Genomic DNA, 20149 nt, shown 5'->3' with positions numbered 1-20149 from the left:
GCCTATTATTTCAATTAGGCTATGGTTATAATGATTATTATTATGAGTATTGTGAATAGTGTTTTATTATTATTATTATTACAAAGGCATAGGCTATTTGTAGTGATTTGTGTATTAGCAGCGTTATTAGCCTTCTATTCGTTATTATTATAATTTATATAATTAATATTAGTCCTAATATACATCTATTAAATTGTAAAAATGGTTTAAAAACGTTTTTTAGTGATATGATTTCAACAGCTTAGAAGTATTTAAATAATGTATTCAGATGGTTTAACATGCATCACCAAACACATCACCTCCACTAAAAATCGAAATTCAAACGCTGTCGGTGGTCGAATGATTTCACTCCCGTCCGTTCAGAGGTTTATAGCCTTCTGTATGGTCGGTCTGTCACTCCTGGAGTATTCCTAAATCGCTCCCACCACTTGAATCTGGGACACATTTTGTCAGCAGCCCCGAAGCATGGCTCCCTCTGTGGTAACTGAACAGCCAGTGTAATTTGACACTTCAACTTGCTGTGGCTCTGTACGGTAGTTGATTCAGTCACTCACACACACCAACGGTACAGTGGGCGCTATTTTCTTGTATTTTAAAGTGAAAAGGAACGCAGTATACACGAGATTCGGGAAAACAAAGTGGATTTCTTCTTCTAGCCGAGGTTCCAAGCTAAAAGTAAGTTCCGTTCCTTGGTTGTTTCCGTATCGTAGGCTATTCTATCACACCTTGCCGTGGGTTGGTTGCACAGAGAGACAGGATTTTGTGTGTGGTCATTACTGCCTTGGATGGGTTCGCTTCTCGCTGCCCAGACTCAACCCCAGCGCTAACAATAGACTGACCTCCTAGAAGCCAGAGAATCAGAACAGAACTAGCCGTTATATTTAGCCTAAACTGGATAGCGGATTTTGCTTTTGTGCCCGAGTCTGCCTAGGAATAAATCCGTCTAGCTAGATCTGGTCCGTGCATGCGTTTAGCCTACATTGAGCAATGTCCTATCCTCAAGTCACTTTAACATAGTGTGAGACGAGGTAGCCTAGCTAGCTACGAGATACGGAGGTGCATGCTCGTCTGTAGAGATATGATGGGTGCATGATTTCACATTGGTGTATGTGCATGTTTATGGGTTTGTAAAATAGGCTCCATATGCTCGAGAAGGCTGTTTGATTGTTGGTAAACAATTTACGTTAATCAGCTCGCTGAGCAGATGGGAATGTTAATCTTGAAATGTACGGGTATGTCAATAGTTCATTGAGCAAAAAAAGGCTGGACTGAGTTGACTGCTTTCTAATAGCCTACCTGTTGTAATAATAGCATATCACAAAGACTTGCCGTTAGCTGTATTGGCATGTTCTTAAAGTGTTCAAATGAAGGCCTATGTATCTCCCGCTCGCAATATGTATTCTAACTATTCTTTGTAGCCTATCCGTGCCCCGCATAGGTTATTATGTCACTGTTAAAATAACCTTTCCATCTTGCATTATATTTGTTCTATCAGACATGCACAAATGTGCCATTTATTGTGGAAGGCTGATTCATTTCAACAACCTTCCCGACTGCGCTATTATACGGCCAAAAGTGGAGCTGAGAGACAAGAGTTTAGCTCTTATGGTTGGGCCGCTGTGTGTGCAGCGGGCGGCGGAGTCTCTGGCGAGCCCTCCCTGATAAATTCCTCCGTCTGGATGTGAGGCCAGCCGGGGCAGCGGCGGGCGGGCCTCCCGGTGGGTGGGAGGGAGAAGAGGAGGGAGCAGCACTGGCTTCTCTTTCATTGCTCTCTCCACTCGGACCATGAGGGGGGAGAGAGAGAGCAGCCAAGTCACAGCGGAAAACCCTGTAGACTGCACTGAACGAACGGGAGGAGAGGGAGGGAGAGAATACCCCTTTCCTCTCTCGTTAGTGAAGCTGGGGAGTTGGAGGAAACACTAGTTGGAGCGGCTGCGTTAGTTCAGAGGGAAAGTATGGATGTGTGATTTCACTTCAGATGTCCAATCAAATGGTATTTGTCACATCTCTACACAACAGGTGTAGTAGACCTTACCGTGAAATGCTTACTTATAAGCCCTTAACCAACAATACAGTTCAATAAATAGTTAAGAAAATATTTACTAAATAAACTAAAGTAAATGTATAAAAATGTAAAGGGGCATGGTTAAGTAATCAGATTGATCCCACTTCAGTGAAACTCATACTCCTACAGGGCTATTGGCTATTATAGAATCCCTGCACATGAATGGTTTGCGTTTATGTTATGATATAGGTCATTTAATGTACAATAATCACAGTTGCAATATGAAAATATGTACCATGCTGTCACTGTCCTGAACAAAAGTGGAATGTTTTAGGTTTATAATTGATTAATAGATGCAGCGTGTAACAATGTGTTAATAACATGCATTAGTTACAGATTACAGTTAACAACACTTCTAAAGTGGAAGTAAAGCCTCACACCACACACACCCTATCTCACTGGTCAGTCGAGTTAACAGGTGACAGTTGTATGAGAGAAGCTCATCCATCCAACCTTTTCATCTATCAGCAGTCATGAAGGAAAGCAGTTGAGGAATGAAAGCCAATCAATACAATTGGAACTCAATGCTGTGTTTATGGGCTGTCTGTGTGGGTGAGTGGATAAGTGGAGAAAATGAGACAATGAAAGGAAACAAGGAAATGAACCATATGCATATTGGAACTAGGCATGTATGTGTATTATGATGCTGTTGCTCCTCACTCAGAAATCAGAAGTCTCACCCACAGCCTCAGTACTCAGGAAATGTATACTAGAGCTGTGGCGATAAACCCCAAATGATCCACACTGACCATACCAATCAATTAACGCAAGCATTTTACTGATATCGTTCCTTACGATAAGTTGCCTATACTAGAGAAATGTCAAGTTTAAAATGAAATAAGTTTGCTAATATGGGTGATTGTTAATGAGACAATTGATTGCTACAACCATCAAACTAGAAGTAGTAGTTTAAAGGTGCACAATAATGTTACAAACGTATCTTTCTATTTATCGTTATTGCATCAATTCTGGCAATTTATCGCAATATGGATTTTTGTCAATATCGTCCAGCTCTAATGTATGTAAACTGCTGTTGCTCCTCACTCAATCATAAATCCGTAGTAGTTCCATGCTTCTTCCTCTTCTATCTATTCAAATTCCCCACCCACAGCCTCAGAGCCTAGAGCTGAGAATGTAGAACCTGCACTACACTATTCACTGCAATGACAGCTTGACTTTTCACCTTACTGTTAGTATTCTATTGTGGAGTATTATGAAATTGTTGGCTGGCGTTCAATCAGACTCACTAGACATGGATTCTCTGTCTGCTTGTGTCTTGCCGTCGGCCCATATACCACCCACTCCCCTCACACCCGTCTGTCTGTCCCATAGCAGAAGACAACCTTTGTTTCTGTCTGTCAGATTCTCTCTGTTTTGTTGAACATATCATAGTGGTTTTTAAAATGCTTCCCCCACAGACCACATTGTCAGTGCTTCATATTAGGGAAATCTACACTGCATAGAGGTTTACGTCATTTGTACATATTACTTCATATCTAAAGTGTTCCATTATAATTTGACTGCATCAGACTCACTCAGTGTTCACTCCATTTAATGTATTATCTCTCTCCAAAAGGTTATTGATTCATTTGACTGCATAATAGTCTCCTGGTCGTAATTCCATTTGATTTGAACTGTTTGTTCAGCATTAGCTGTAGTTGCGTATTTTCTGGAACTCGACTTGCTGTTGCAAAAAATATCAGCTGCTGCTCAGTCACTCCATGGCTCCGCTGCTGGTTGTACACAAGAGTTAGAATAAACATAGTTATTTGTCTGTTGTAACAGTAATGTTAGGCTATTGCAAACATAAGAACGACACAAACAGGTTGTCTAGCAATTTCATGTTATTTCTTCTGGAAGGGTGTTACATGAAGCTATTTAGGCAAGCTAATAGCCTACACAGCATATCAAACAAGCAAGAAACAGACAGGCAGTCAATAGCGTTTTTTTAATGTCATTTTTTCATCATCATTGCAACATTGTCTAAACAGGAGGCAGACTGCTGGCTAAATGGGAGCATAACTATAAAGATTACGGAAGCCTTCATATATATTTTTGGAACGTTCTTTCAAATTGCAGCTGTCCAGTAATATGAGGTAGAGAGAGAGGCTACATCATCATATCGATCAAATTGGTTTGGTACTTGGTATTTTATTAGGATCCCCATTGGCTGTTGCAAAAGCAGCAGCTACTCTTCCTGGGGTCCAGAGGGTTCAGACGATTCACACACCTGTGAGTGCTGCCCGCCTGCTGCTCTGTGAGGCCTATCTATCCATTTACCTCTGCCAATCAGCCTCAGACCAGTCTTCTAGGGGGAAGGTCAACCGGTACCACCCACTCGTTTAATAAGAGCCTTTACTACAGTAAGTTATTAGAACAGCTAATAACTTCAGTCTCTGAAAGTGCCTTACCGTGAGAGAGGCAGAGTGAGCGAGAGAGAGAGAGAGTGGTAGATACAGAGAGGTAGAGAAACTGTATGTGTGAGTGAGAGAAGCAGAAACAGAGAAAGTGAATGTGAGTGAGCAGAGAGAGATGGGAAATAGAGAACTCACTGGCCTTACCCTGTCACTGGCTTATGCATGTTTGATTTGACGTTCGTTGGTTCTTTGAGTAACGAGTGCAGGGAAGGGAATGTCACAATGGCCACGTCCTGTTCAGTTCCATTCTGTAGTGACTGTCTGAACAGTGCTGGAGCAGGGGTCCTTGAATCAGAAATGACACCTGGCTAGGAGGCTACACAGAAACAATATGAGAGTTCAAGGAGAACAAGGACGAGGAGAACAAAATGTTCCCTACGACCGTCCGTCTGTCTGTCCATCCACCATGACTACCTGTTTCACTGCTTGACTGACTGGTTGACTGGCTGGCTGGCTGCCTGCACTCAAGATTTCTCACCATCGGAGGCAATTACCTTCACATTTTTACTGCTGATGAAATCTTCCCTCACTGGCAGTGAAGTGTGTGTGATCAGAGAGAGGGAGAGAGGGATTGTGTGTGTTTTGTTAGTCTGAGCAATGTGCGTGTGTGTATGTTTGTCTTGTAAATCCTGTTCAAACCAGACAAATGCATTGTCCTCATCTTCAGAATGTGTTGTTTTCTTGTGAGTACAGTACAGTAGGGCTGTGTCCCACATGCACCCTTTTCCCCATATAATGCACTACTTTTGTGCACGGCTTTGGTCAAAAGTAGTGCACTATATAGAGAATAGGGTGCCATTTGGGACGCAACCTAGCTCATTAGTCTCTTCTCTGTCTCCATGCTGGGTTGGTGAGTTCAGTGTGTCAGCTTTCCTTTCTGTGAGCTGTCAGGGTCATGTGGCGCTCATTTGATAATATAAACTGGGTGGTTTGAGCCCTGAATGCTGATTGGCTGACAGCCATGGAATATCAGACCGTATACCACGGGTATGACAAAACATTTATTTTTCTGCTCTAATTACATTGGTAACTAGTTTATAATAGCAATAAGGCACCTCGGGGGTTTGTGATATATGGCCAATATACCACGGCTAAGGGCTGTAACCAGGCACTCCACGTTGCATTGTGCATAAGAACAGCCCTTAGCCGTGGTAAATTGGCCATATACCACACCTCCTCGAGCATTATTGCTTAAATATAGCCTCCCTGATTGTATGCAAGTGTACTACAGCCTCTGCAAAGCCTCTGTACTCAAATGTATTAGTATAAGTGTGTGTGTGTGCGTGTGTGTGTGTGTGTGTGTGTGTGTGTGTGTGTGTGTGTGTGTGTGTGTGTGTGTGTGTGTGTGTGTGTGTGTGTGTGTGTGTGTGTGTGTGTGTGTGTGTGTGTGTGTGTGTGTGTGTGTGTGTGTGTGTGTGTGTGTGGAAGATGGAGAGTTATGGTTTATAGACTGTATGAAGGCGGTAGAATCACATCCAACATGCCCTCTAGGGATACATACTGTACTTGTTCTCTGACAGACATTTGCATAGACATTTGTACACAGAGTGAATGTCAAACGTTAGAAGATATTTGGGTGTTGTGTAATAGAGAAAAGAAGACTTCCTTAATTACATTCATCTTATTCTAAATGAATGTCACAGGAAATCATCAATTACAAAATATGTCATACTAGCATTTGTGAATGACGGACCCTATTCAATCAAAACTGCTATGCATGCAGTATCCACATTTCCTGAGTAAGGAATATTCAGGCAGTAATAGGCGAGGCGAGTTCGTTACACTAATATACAGATGAGTTTCTGTTTTTGTTGCACACTGTAAACATTGTTTAGTTGTTTGCCCACATGTCCCAAGATCAAATTGGCATGCCACTGCAAAACCCACTTCCCAGGACAGCTCTGTCTCTCCCTGTCTGCCTGCCTTCTCACAACAACTCAGCCAGCAGAGAGAGTGTCCTTTGGAGAGAGAGAGAGTGTGTGAGAGAGAGTTTTTGACTGTGACGTGTTTGTGCTCTCTGTGTGCGCTCTCTGTGTGCATTAGTGTGTGTGTGACACCTTCCCCTCATTGTGACTCTGGCAGTGTGAGGCAGGCTGTTTCCCTGTGTGTGTGTGTGTGTGTGTGTGTGTGTGTGTGTGTGTGTGTGGCAGTTTCCCAGGGTTCTAAGCCCTGCCGGTCCTTTCATACCCCTGCTCTGCTGCCTGGGCGGCTCAGATAAAGAGACATATTTAAAACCTCCTCCCTCGCTGTGGAGAGAGAGAGCGAGAGAAAGAGACAGAGGGAGAGAGAGAGTGGGAGAAAGAGACAGAGGGAGAGAGAGAGCGAGAGAAAGAGACAGAGGGAGAGAGAGAGCGAGAGAAAGAGACAGAGGGAGAGAGAGAGAGAGAGAAAGAGACAGAGGGAGAGAGAGAGCGAGAGAAAGAGACAGAGGGAGAGAGAGAGTGGGAGATGAGAGCAAAAGAGAGGGCAGGAGGAAAAGCGTATTTGTCTCATCCCATGACAGCTGTTGTGTACATGTCTAATTAAAATAGTTGAATCACTTCAGTGATTCAGTGAAATCATATCACTCAAAAATACTGTTTAACTAAACTACAGAAATAAAACTATATTGAAAATGTATTTTTAATACTTAGTCTTTAATCAATTACCAGTTACCATATCTGCAATCAATCTCCCCGGTTTATCAGCAAATCGATGTGTTTCACCAGATACAGTATTATGTTCCTCTCTCCCATGCAGTAGTAGAATGGCTGTTGTTCCTAGAAGACAGAAGCCATTGTTGAACTGATCGTTTATCATTTCAGTAATGGGAGCAGACTAATCATGTGTGTGTGTGCGTGTATTCTGGAGACTAGCGAGGATCCACTGCGTGGTGCTTGCCAGGGCCCAGCCTCCAAAACAATGTTTGTCATTGTCTCCCCATGCCATCTGTTGAAAAACAACGGCACTCTCTCAAAATGAAATAAAGATGCTCAAATCCCTGTTTCTCAGGAACATATGTGTATAAACCAAGAACAACAAAAGGCTATAGGAAGCAAGGCAGATGACTTCAAATTTAGCAGAATTTGGAATTGTCAGGGCAGCGAGCTCTAGAGTCAGTTGGTTTGGGAACACTTTCTATGAAGTACAAACGTATAATCAGGGGCGCAACTTTTACTGGGGACGGGGCGGACATGTCCCTCCCACATTTTGAAATTGCATTTTTGTCCCCCCCAGTTTTATCATTGGAATGTGATACAAAACGAGGCAACGGGGTGCTTTAGGACCATGCGGACGTCTCTGAGAAGTCGGGTAGACTGTTTGGAGTGTTTATCCGACTGGATTAAATAAAATAAAAAATAAAATGTCTAAAACCATAGTGGCACCCCTGCATATAATACTTCATAACATCCTTTATATCCTTATCCTTTACATCCTTTATAATACACATAAAATGTAATGTTATTTCCCTCACAACTGTTAGGAGTTTCACCTTTCTGCTTCCTAATAGATGAGGAAAGGAAAAGCTGATCCCAGATCTGTGCATAGTGTGCTGGGTGGGATTGTAAAGAGCAGACACGGACAGGGATTAGGCCTAAGAATTAGGGCTTGCCTGTCTGTGTACTGTACGCACACACCTCTCTGGATGTCATGTTGGAAGTACATGTCTTCCTGATATATCTTATCAATATAATTGTATATCATGAGAGGAGTGTGTCTGTGTGTGTTTGTATGCGACATAGCGTCAGAGTGTGGTGGTGGTGGTGGGGGGTGGTGGTGGGGGTGGGGGGTGCCTTCCTGTCTTTATTTTCTCTGGAATTCCTTTGTTTTTGGAAGTCCGGAACGGAACAGGAGAAACTGAATCTGCGTGTTGCCTCGGGGCATGTTCTCCTTGAAAAGACACACACCGCCGCAAATAGGTTTGTGTGGCTGATGTTTTCAAAGCCAGGAACAGCCAAGGTGCTTTTCTCCTCTCAGCATATAACAGTTCAGCAGGCAACAAAACAGATACTGCTACTTCTGCAAAAATATTTTCAAAGGATCCTATTAGCACTAGCTATTCTGCCTTTAGGCTGCTAGTTTACTAAGGGTTTAACCCTCACACACTCATGTTGAAGCTGTCCTCAATACCTTAAAGTTAGACTTGTCAATTAAAAGGTTAACTCTCAACCCCAGTTTCAGCCTTTGCCCAAACCCTTCAAATAAAATAAAAAATGCATTCAGGTGAGAAGTTGTAGGTGGGGCATTTTCTCATAAATATTCATTTTGGGGGAGGGTAAACATAGTTGTACCTGATCCCAACACTTTCTTACTAAAGAATACTTACCAGAAGTCTACGAGTGATTTAATTAAATCTTAAATTGTAATGGGCAAAAGATAAATCAATGTCTTGTTTGCAATATCATGTTTCCTTTTCCTAAGTGGGTATGCATTTTTTGACAAAATTCAAATTCAAAGTAATATATTAAATTATAATGTTCATGAGGATGCATAAAGCCTGCCAATTTGAAAAATAAATAAAAAAACGGTGTTTAATATTTAATTTCCAGTAGTGCTGAGCGATTAACCGACATTTCGGTTATTTTTCGTTTTTTAAATAACTAATTGACAGAGGTTGGTTCAATTATTTGAATTCCCTTTTGTTTGTTTTTGCCTGTGAGCTCGATGTGCAGTTTCTGCAGAGATAAATCAGATCAAGTCTGAACTGTGCGATGTAGTAGGGAGTTGTAGTTTCCAACAGCCCAATATTCTACATCGTTTAGCGCAGAGAACATGTTAAGTTTTTACTACAATAACCATAATCCATTGCGCGCCCGCTTAAACTGTCCGTTGTGTGGTGAAAGACAGAAAGATTGAGAAAAGAGAGAATGTGCGATACAGAGAGATAGAAAGCAGTTGCTTTACGAGCCTGAAAATACATGATCTAAGTGATAGTTGGTATTTAGCAGTCAGAAAAGTTTGCCGTGTTTACTTTGAAGAACTACTAAAATAGTGATTTTTGTCAGACAGCATAGGCAGCAGCTCTATATGAGACGATGACTTGGAATTAAATAATAGTCATCAAGTAAAACAAATATTTGATTAAAGTAAAGTAATAATAAATGGTTAATAAGTGATAAGCAGTACCACCATGGGACTTGTATGAATTGTTTTATTCTGTGTTGCTACAGCATTCAACCCACATAATGCATAACACATTTAATATCTAAAACAATTATCAAAACCGAAAAACCTTGATTATTTTTTAATAAACTAATCGAATCCGAACCGACCTCAAAAAGCACTAATCTCTCAGCACTAATTTCCATGGTACTATTCAGTACAACACTGATACGTAAAAACATGTACATGGTTAAATGACAAATAATTTCTCATGTTTGCCATTTTCTTTCCTTGTTGTAACAGCATGAATTGTGACAAATTAAAAATAATTATACTTTTCCATGTGGTTTAAGACAAAATTCAAATGATTAATCAAATTTGATAAATAAATCACAATGCTTCATTTTGCTGTATCGTTTCCTGATTTCTCCTTTAAGCTTTCATTTTTGATGTGTGTTAGACCTATCAATCAAACACGGTGGGCGGGGTTTTGGTAACGTGAGGCGGAAGAGGTTGCCTTGATCAGAGAGGAAGAGGCGAAGATGTACTATACACTAGAGGTCGATCGATTATGATTTTTCAACGCCGATACTGATACCGATTATTGGAGGACCAAAAAAAGCCGATACCGATTAATCGGACGATTTAAAAAAAATGTATTTGTAATAATGACAATTACAACAACAGTGAATGAACACTTTTCTTTTACCTTAATATAATACATCAATAAAATCAATTTAGCCTCAAATAAATAATGAAACATGTTCAATTTGGTTTAAATAATGCAAAAACAAAGTGTTGGAGAAGAAAGTAAAAGTGCAATATGTGCCATGTAAGAAAGCTAACGTTTAAGTTCCATGCTCAGAACATGAGAACATGGTGGTGGTGGTGGTTCCTTATAACATGAGTCTTCAATATTCCCAGTTAAGAAGTTTTAGGTTGTAGTTATTATAGGAATTATAGGACTATTTCTCTCTATACCATTTGTATTTCATATACCTTTGACTATTGGATGTTCTTATAGGCACTTTAGTATTGCCAGTGTAACAGTATAGCTTCCGTCTCGAACCAGGAACACATCGACAACAGCCACCCTCGAAGCATCGTTACCCATCGCTCCACAAAAGCCGCGGCCCTTGCAGAGCAAGGGTACGTTAGCTAGCTGGCTAGCTGGCTATGGTGAGAGGCAAGTCAACAGGTTTTAAGAGAAATTAAATGGACATCTACTAAAATCATTCTGGTCTAACATAAAATAATATATATATGTATATATACACTACCGTTCAAAAGATCACTTAGAAATCTCCTTGTTTTTGAAAGAAAATCACATTTTTTGTCCATTAAAATAACATAAAATTGATCAGAAATACAGTGTAGACATTGTTAATGTTGTAAATTACTATTGTAGTTGGAAACTACAGATTGTTTTATGGAATATCTACAAAGGTGTACAGAGGCCCATTATCAGCAACCATCACTCCTGTGTTCCTATGGCACGTTCTTTTAGCTAATCTAAGTTGATCATTTTAAAAGGCTAATTTATCATTAGAAAACCATTTTGCAATTATGTTAGCACAGCTGAAAACTGTTGTCCTGATTTAAAGAAGAAATAAAACTGTCCTTCTTTAGACTAGTTGAGTATCTGGAGCATCAGCATTTGTGGGTTTGATTACAGGCTCAAAATGGCCAGAAAAATATAACTTTCTTCTGAAACTAGTCAGTCTATTCTTGTTCTGAGAAATGATGCAAGAAATTGCCAAGAAACTGAAGATCTCGTGCAACACTGTGTACTACTCCCTTCACAGAACAGAGCAAACTGGCCCTAACCAGAATAGAAAGAGGAGTGGGAGGCCCCGGTGCACAACTGAGCAAGAGGACAAGTACATTAGAATTTCTAGTTTGAGAAACAGATGCCTCACAAGTCCTCAACTGGCAGCTTTATTAAATAGTACCCGCAAAACACCAGTCTCAACGTCAACAGTGAAGAGGCGACTCCAGGATGCTGGCCTTCTAGGCAGAGTTGCAAAGAAAAAGCCATATCGCAGACTGGCCAATAAAAAGAAAAGATTAAGATTTGCAAAAGAACAGACACTGGACAGAGGATGTGTTCCAGTGCACTAATGTGCACTAATGTCCATATTGCATATGGAGGTCCTGGGCTGGCGTGGTTACACGTGGCCTGTATATGTGAGGCCGGTTGGATGTACTGCCAAATTCTCTAAAATGACGTTGGAGGCGGCTTATGGTAGAGAAATTAACATTTAATTGTCTGGCAACAGCTATGTTGGACATTGCTGCAGTCAGCATGCCAATTGCACACTCCCTCAACAATTGAGACATCTGGGGCATTGTGTTGTGTGACCAAATTTTAGAGTGGCCTTTTAATTTTTCCCAGCACAATGTACACCTGTGTAATAATCATGCTGTTTAGTCAGCTTTTTGATATGCCACACCTGTCAGATGGATGGATTATCGTGGCAATAGAGGAATGCTCACTAATAGGGAGTTAAATAAATTTGTGCACAAAATTTGAGAGAAATACACTTTTGTTGCGTTTATATTTTTGTTCAGTATATACAGTGCCTTCGGAAAGTATTCAGACGCCTTGACTTTTTCAAAATGTTGTTACGTTAAAGCCTTATTCTAAAATGTATTAAATTGTTTTTTCCCCTCATCAATTCACACACAATACCCCATAATGACAAGGCAAAAACAAGTTTTTAGAAATGTTTGATAATTTATTAAACATAAAAAATCCGAAATATCACATTTACATAAGTATTCAGACCCTTTACTAAGTACTTTGTTGAAGCACCTTTGGCAGTGATTACAGCATCAAGTCTTCTTGGGTATGACGCTCCAAGCTTGGCACACTTGTATTTGGGGAGTTTCTCCCATTCGTCTCTGCAGATCCTCTCAAGCTCTGTCAGGTTGGATGGGGAGCGTGGCTGCACAGCTATTTTCAGGTCTCTCCAGAGATGTTCGATCGGGTTCAAGTCCGAGCTCTGGCTGAGCCACTCAAGGACATTCAGAGTCTTTTCCCGAAGCCACTCCTGCGTTGTCTTGGATGTGTGCTTAGGGTCGTTATCCTTTTGGAAGGTGAACCTTTGCCCCAGTCTGAGATCCTGAGCGCTCTGGAGCAGGTTTTCATCAAGTATCTCTCTGTACTTTGCTCTGTTCATCTTTGCCTCGATCCTGACTAGTCTCCCAGGTCCCTGCCGCTGAAAAACATCCCACAGCGTGATGCTGCCACCACCATGCTTCAACGTAGGGATGGTGCCAGGTTTCCTCCAGACGTGACGCTTGGCATTTAGGCCAAAGAGTTCAATCTTGGTTTCATCAGACCAGAGAATCTTGTTTCTCACGGTCCAAGCGGGCTGTCATGTGCCTTTTACTGAGGAGTGGCTTCCGTCTGGCCACTCTACCATAAAGGCCTGATTGTTGGAGCGCTGCAGAGATGGTTGTCCTTCTGAAAGATTCTCCCATCTCCACAGAGGAACTTTAGAGCTCTATCAGAGTGACCGTCAGGTTCTTGGTCACCTCCCTGACCAAGGCCCTTCTCCCCCGATTGCTCAGTTTGGCAGGGCGGCCAGCTCTAGGTTGAGTCCTGGCGGTTCCAAACTTCTTCCATTTAAGAGTGATGGAGGCCACTGTGTTCTTGGGGACCTTCAATGCTGCAGACATTTTTAGTACCCTTCCCCAGATCTGCGCCTCGACATAATCCTGTCTCGGAGCTCTGCGGACAATTCATTTGACCTCATTGCTTGGTTTTTGCTCTGACATGCACTGTGGGACTTATATAGACAGGTGTGTGCCTTTCCAAATCATGTCCAATCAATTGAATTTACCACAGGTTGACTCCAGTCAAGTTGTAGAAACATCTCAAGGATAATCAATGGAAACAGGATGCACCTGAGCTCAATTTCGAGTCTCATAGCAAAGGGTCTGAATACCATGTTTAGTTTATTTTTTATTTTTAATACATTTGAAAACATTTCTAAAAACATATTTTCTCTTTGTCATTATGGGGTATTGTGTCCAGATTGCTGAGAATTTGTATTTATTTAGTCCATTTTAGAATAATGCTGTAACATAGCAAAATGTGGAAAAAGTCAAGGGGTCTGAATACTTTTCGAAGGCACTGTATATATACAGAAATAAGACAGATCCTGCTTCTGTTGCCTATTTGAGTGTATGTTTAGTAGACTACTGATTCCGTGAGCACCAAGCCTCACGCAACCACAACATGTTGGATATACAATTTCAGCTGTAATATGCTGTAATAAAGGCTTTACACTTTTTCCATTAGAACAGCCTCTCTGGTATTACTTATAATTGATTTAGTGTTGTTTACACTCTTCCAAATTGTCAGAAATTGCATTCACAAATGAATGCAACTGTTTTTAGTCTTTGCTGTAATAAAGGCTTTACAAAATAACCCGTTACAACAGACTCTCTGGTAAGCTTATAATGTATTTAGTGTTGTTTACGTTGTTCCAAACAGCCAATCAATTGGTCGAAAGAGCATACCACTCTCGGTCGACCAAGATTGTTTTTGTCGGGGATAGCCCTGTTGAATATTAAGTTGTTTCATATCGACTACAAACATTTGAGTAATGCACAATTAACCACCACAAATAATTTTATTAAGGATGTACAGTGCCTTCTGAAAGTATTCATACCCCTTGACATATTCCACATTTTGTTGTTGTGTTACTGGCTTACACCCAATACCCCATAATGTCATTATATTATATATATGTCATTATATTATATATATTATATATATATTATTATATTATAATTAAGTGCGAACTGTGTGACGACCATTTCTTCCTAACAAACACCGTAATTAATTTGCTATAATTGTACATAATTATGACATAACATTAAAGGTTGTGCAATGTAACAGCAATATTTAGACTTAGGGTTGCCACCCATTCGATAAAATACGGAACGGTTCCATAGTTCACTGAAAGAATAAACGTTTTGTTTTCGAAATTATAGTTTCTGGATTTGACCATATTAATGACCAAAGGCTCATATTTCTGTGTGTTTATTATATTATAATTAAGTCTATGATTTGATATTTGATAGAGCAGTCTGACTGAGCGGTGGTAGGCAACAGTAGGCTTGTAAGCATTCATTCAAACAGCACTTTACTGTGTTTGCCAGCAGCTCTTCGCAATGCTTGAAGCACAGCGCTGTTTATGACTTCAAATTAGGGTGGCAATACTATAGTGCCTATAAGAACACCCAATAGTCAAAGTATGTGAAATACAAATGGTATAGAGAGAAATAGTCGACACGTCATCATTCCTATAATAACTACAACCTAAAACTTCTTAACTGGGAATATTGAAGACTCATGTTAAAAGGAACCACCAGCTTTCATATGTTCTCATGTTCTGAGCAAGGAATTTAAATTTTTATGTAACCTTTATTTAACTAGGCACTTAAACGTTAGCTTTTTTACATGGCACATATTGCATATTTACTTTCTTCTCCAACACTGTGTTTTTGCATTATTTAAGCCAAATTTAACATGTTTCATTATTTATTTGAGACTAAATAGCTTTTATTTATGTATTATATTGAGTTAAAATAAATGTGTTCATTGTTCATTCAGTATTGTTGTAATTGTCATTATTACAAATATATATATAAAAATTGACCGATTAATCGGTATCGTTTTTTTTTGGTCGTCCAATAATCGGTATCGGTATCGGCATTGAAAAATCATAATCTGTCGACCTCTACTTGAAATTGACTCATTTTACTTGGGAAGGTCAATAAAGTACATATTTGTGTTTTTACCAAGAGCGAACTTTGCATTTGAACACTCTGAATCCTAAATAATTACTCCACATTCTTCTCTTGACATACGTCACTGTTTTGAGCCGACTTTGCCGTGGACTTTGAACTGGGCACGCGGCTCATGCCCGGGATGCCGCCCGGTTTTCAATCTCCGCCCTCCCGGGCCAGCTTAATCGGATCCCCTCATTGTAATATCGCTGTATCCCTCAACTACAGGAATAGTTGGTTAAGAGAGCACACAAGGCCTGCATCCCAATTCTCCACCCTTCTCTTATGCTGTGTACTTTCAAACTCCTCATCATGGAAGTATGCAAGTTCACACTTCGGGATAAGGCAGGAGAATCGGGACAGAAATCAGCAACATGACAGTAACTTTGTAACATGTCCAACTAATTTGAGTAATGCCTTTGAGGAGAAAGGGTGCTCCACACACAGTCTGTTCAGTGTGTGACACAATGTGTCTTTGAGTTGCACAATCACTGTCAAGTAATGACTTGTCATGACTTGCAAACATTCAGTACACAGTAGTTACCTCTATGCTTCCAACCTCTGCCTCCTATCTATCCAGGTAGTAGAACTTAATAAGGGATACTTATTTGTAAATGTTCTACATGAGTTTATCGCTAAGTTTTGATGCCCTCCAGTGTTGTCTGCCACTACTCTCCCACAGCCACATCTGGAACTCCTAAACAGACAGACAGACACACAGACATGCTGACACAGAGAGACAGACAGAAAGAGAGACACACAGTGTGAGAGCTGGGCCCAAAAAATAAACAAAAGCGAAACAAAATGTTCTATTGTACATGCGACAGTGGAGGGAAGGGAACACAGGGAGCTACTAGTAGCTAGCAAGCTAATACGGCTAATTGGCTTTTAAATGTAGCTACCGGTAAGTAGGTTAGATAGCTAACTAGTAGTTAGCTGGCTATGAAGAGGCACTACTGGCTAACGTTACTGGCTAATGTTAGCTAGCTAGCCCACTGGCTAGCTTGCTACCTTCACAACAAGACATCGTGGAACACCTTAAGGTATTTTGAAGGTTCATTGAAACAATTAGCTGTTTTACTAGCATAGTTATTTATTTTCTACCACAGACAGTCTTGACAATCTTAAACCACACAGAGTATTGAAAAGCATTGGCTATTTCCAATTGAGAATTATTATTAGTATTTTTGTCACAAATAGCAAACATGAGAAATGATTTGTCATTTAAGCGTTTACATTTGATTTTTAAATGTGTCAGTGTTGTATTGGATAGTACCATGGAAATGAAATATCTTCACATACTTTGCTATTTCAATTTCAAATTGGCAGACATGCATACTCATCATGAAAATTATATTGCAATATATTTTTTTTGCATTTCATAAAAAGTGTATACCCATTTAGGAAAAGGAATTGCAAACATGATATTGATTTATAATTTTTCATTTGCATTTCCAATTGAGTTTTGGCAGCTAAATGCTTCCATAGAAGTCCACTGGCACGTTATTATAATAAGATTATGTGCATTGCAAAGAAATACAGCTCTAGACAGTTAGCGCACAGTGGTAAGGCACTAAGTTCCAGTCATCTATGGCCGCTTGTGGGGTAAGTTTGAATCCCCCATGGGTTGGCCAAAAAATGGTTGAAATGTAGACTCACATTTATTGCAGTATTGTGTTGGGAAGAAAAATACAATCATCACCTAGAAAATTATAATTAGGTGCGCATTTCAACCTGCATTGCAGTATTTACGCAGTAGCTCTTTTTCCAATGGTCAAAATAATTCACAGATTGGTTTTGGGGACTGTATAAAAAACCTACAACTACTACCAGGGCGACCCCTCTCACAGGTATGCTCACAGGCAATGTTCCCTCTAAGCTGCACACGCAGCTCCCTGGGATTTCCACGCAGAAGAAATATCTTCCTGAGCAGAAAAGCACGAGATTAAACTTCACTTAACTTTCTAGAGTTTTCCATCTTAGTTAATTAACACTGTCAACGTTTCCCTTTACAGTGGGATTTATGATCGAATCAATGCAATATTAGCCACTTTTAATCCAACATACCGAAACAAAACGAACTATGCAAGACTTAGTTTGCAAAACTAACTATGCAAGAGATTTTGTTGTAGGCATTGGAGTAGGATTCTATTGCATTGACACTCACAACGTAGCCCGTACTCTACACAGACCTGTGTGCCATAACCAATCAGAGCTGCAGTAGGCCTCTATGCAAATAGACTATTGCCACATATGGATCTGTGCCATTCACTTTGAACTGGACTGTGTTTGCAGCATGAGCGGTCGTGAGTAGATGCGCTTGATTTAAGATCAAAGTGAGAGCTACATGTAGCCACATGGGCACATTTGTTCATATCCTTTGCTAGTTTGTGAGCTATTAGCCCAGTTATAGATAATTTGTATTCAGCAATGGGGAGTGATTGCTTTCTACAAGAGCACAAACGTGTACATTTCTAGACATCTTTGAAAAGCGAGTCAGGTAAATAGCTTTTTTTGTCTTAAAGGGGCAGTGTTGTATTTTGAGACAGGCTTGAATAAGCTAAGTAGCCAATAGGCAGAGAGCACATAATTTGTCTGATTCTGTCATGCCCTGACCATAGTTTGCTTTGTATGTTTATATGTTTTGTTTGGTCAGGGTGTGATCTGAGTGGGCATTCTATGTCGTATGTCTAGTTTGTCTGTTTCTGTGTTTGGCCTGATATGGTTCTCAATCAGAGGCAGGTGTTAGTCGTTGCCTCTGATTGGGAACCATATTTAGGTAGCCTGTTGTCATTGTGGGTTGTGGGTGATTGTCTATGTTATGTTGCATGTTAGCACTGTGTTTATATACGGTCACGTTCGTCTTATTTGTTTTGTTGGTTTTGTTTAAGTGTTCTTCATTAAATATAGAAGAATGTATTCAAACCACGCTGCGCTTTGGTCCGCTTCTTACGACGATCGTGACAGATTCTCTGTAATAATGGTATGGGAACAATAATGCATTTTATTTTGTAAAGTTGTTTCTTGCATCAAACAACACAACAACATTTTAAGTCACCTCTTTGTCATAAGGACAAGTGAAGAAACAGCTTAATGCTAAGCCCTGCATGTTTAAAAAAATATATATAATGGAATGTAGGCCTACATTGAACACCACACATTGGCTGCTACTGTAGGCTGAATGATAGAACAGCTATTTCCATGGTAAAATGTTATGGGATACATTTTCCCCATTGTTTTTGATGAAAGGCCACTCTGGTAGGCCTACATTATGATCAAATAGCCACAGTAGCCTACTTGACCACTATCTGAAACTGTAACTTCAAGCGAGTACAGCCTTAGTGTTCACAGTAAACACTGGAAGTTGCACAGAATTTACACAACGTTCAAGTTTGCGCTCAGCAGAGATTACATTTGCTCAGTACCCAAAAACAGTTGAGGGAACATTGCTCACAGTTATGGTTTCACTTTTCAGAATTAGAAGTGTGTGGGCAGGGTATGAATATTGTAAATAAAGGATTTTAGAGATAACACATCTGCTCCATGTGGGATTAGACCTCACAACCTTTGAACTATGAGTCAATTGTTTTAGCAGACTGTGCCACCAACCAATTGTAACAGATAATAAAAAATACATCCAATTGACATGAACACCATTGTCATCTATTTCTTGTTATGATGGATGTAGCTACGAATATAAACATATAATCCTCATAGCCTATGTTTTATTCTTCTTCTTTGTAAAAGCACATAGATTTGTATGAAACGGTAAGCAAAAACATTGAATTTGGTCATATGTGGAAATGTGCCTTACTGCCTTTTGAATTTTGTAGTGTAGTCAAGGAAGCATCATTCAAAATATATTGTCAGTGTCACACTCCACTTACCAAGACCAATACCAAATAAGGCACACTGTCACCTGCTTTTATAGTAAGCCTTGAAGTGGTACCACCCAGCACGTCTAGAATGGAGTGTATTTCATACTGAACCCCTCCCTTGAGATGGCGTAGAGGCACCTCTACATCATGATTTCAATGGTGAATACAGGGGAAACACTCTTATAAGATATGGAAAATGCAATATAATGTATGACATAGGCACTAATAACTGCCCATAACTCATACACACACCTTGCATCTGATAAACTAAAAAGAAATCCATTAAAATGCCAACACTGTTTATCTTTTTTTAACTCTCCATGTGACCAATGCTGTTCCGCCGCTGGTTTCTTATCAGGTTCCTTATCAGGGGTAAACTATCTATCTCGTTTCCCTCGTTTGAAGGCGTGTTGTGTTGAGAGAGAGGGAATTGAATAGGCGTGTTGCCAGCCTGCTTCTATAGAGCCAGGCCCATTCTTCAGCCAGCTCTTGAAGGCGGGAGGAGAGGGAAGAACATGATTGAAAGGAGGAGGGGAGCCAAGGTATTTCCCTTTGCTGAGGAGGAGCAATAGAAAGAAGAGAAGTTGGAAGAGACGAGGGAGAGACAAAGGGAGGGGAAAGATAGACAATAAGTGGTAGGGCGATGAAGGAAGGGGGTAGAGAGGGAGGAACTGGAGGTGAAGGAGGAGGAAGAAGAGGAGGAGAGAGAAAGACAGGGAGGAGGGGTAGAAGAGGGAGGAAAAAATGGTGGTTGTACCACATGGATGCTAATTGTATTGGTGTTGTGCTCCTGTCAGACTGTCAGTGTAAATCTGTTTGACGGGTCACTTTGTAAATCATTATGAAGCCTAAAAGCCTTTCTATTGGATTCCAGAGGAAAAAGCTGCTGTACGTTTCCTTTG

At 40.3% G+C, this 20149-nt stretch overlaps 1 protein-coding gene across 2 annotated transcripts in view; it reads left to right on the top strand.

Annotated features, from left to right (window-relative positions):
- Window positions 1–529: 529 nt before the first annotated feature.
- The window catches only part of LOC120046617 (zinc finger MIZ domain-containing protein 1-like), a 211956-nt gene continuing 192336 nt past the window's right edge, over window positions 530–20149 (top strand). For both annotated transcript variants that reach the window (XM_038992000.1, XM_038991999.1), the window contains exon 1: window positions 530–675. The gene's annotated coding sequence lies outside the window, so the exon portion shown is untranslated. The remainder of the gene's footprint in view (window positions 676–20149) is intronic.

This window comes from Salvelinus namaycush, chromosome 4 (assembly GCF_016432855.1).
Source record: "Salvelinus namaycush isolate Seneca chromosome 4, SaNama_1.0, whole genome shotgun sequence".
Taxonomy (NCBI): Eukaryota; Metazoa; Chordata; class Actinopteri; order Salmoniformes; family Salmonidae; genus Salvelinus; species Salvelinus namaycush.
Note: the sequence above shows the minus strand (reverse complement) of the source record. Positions and strands in the feature narration are given on the sequence as shown.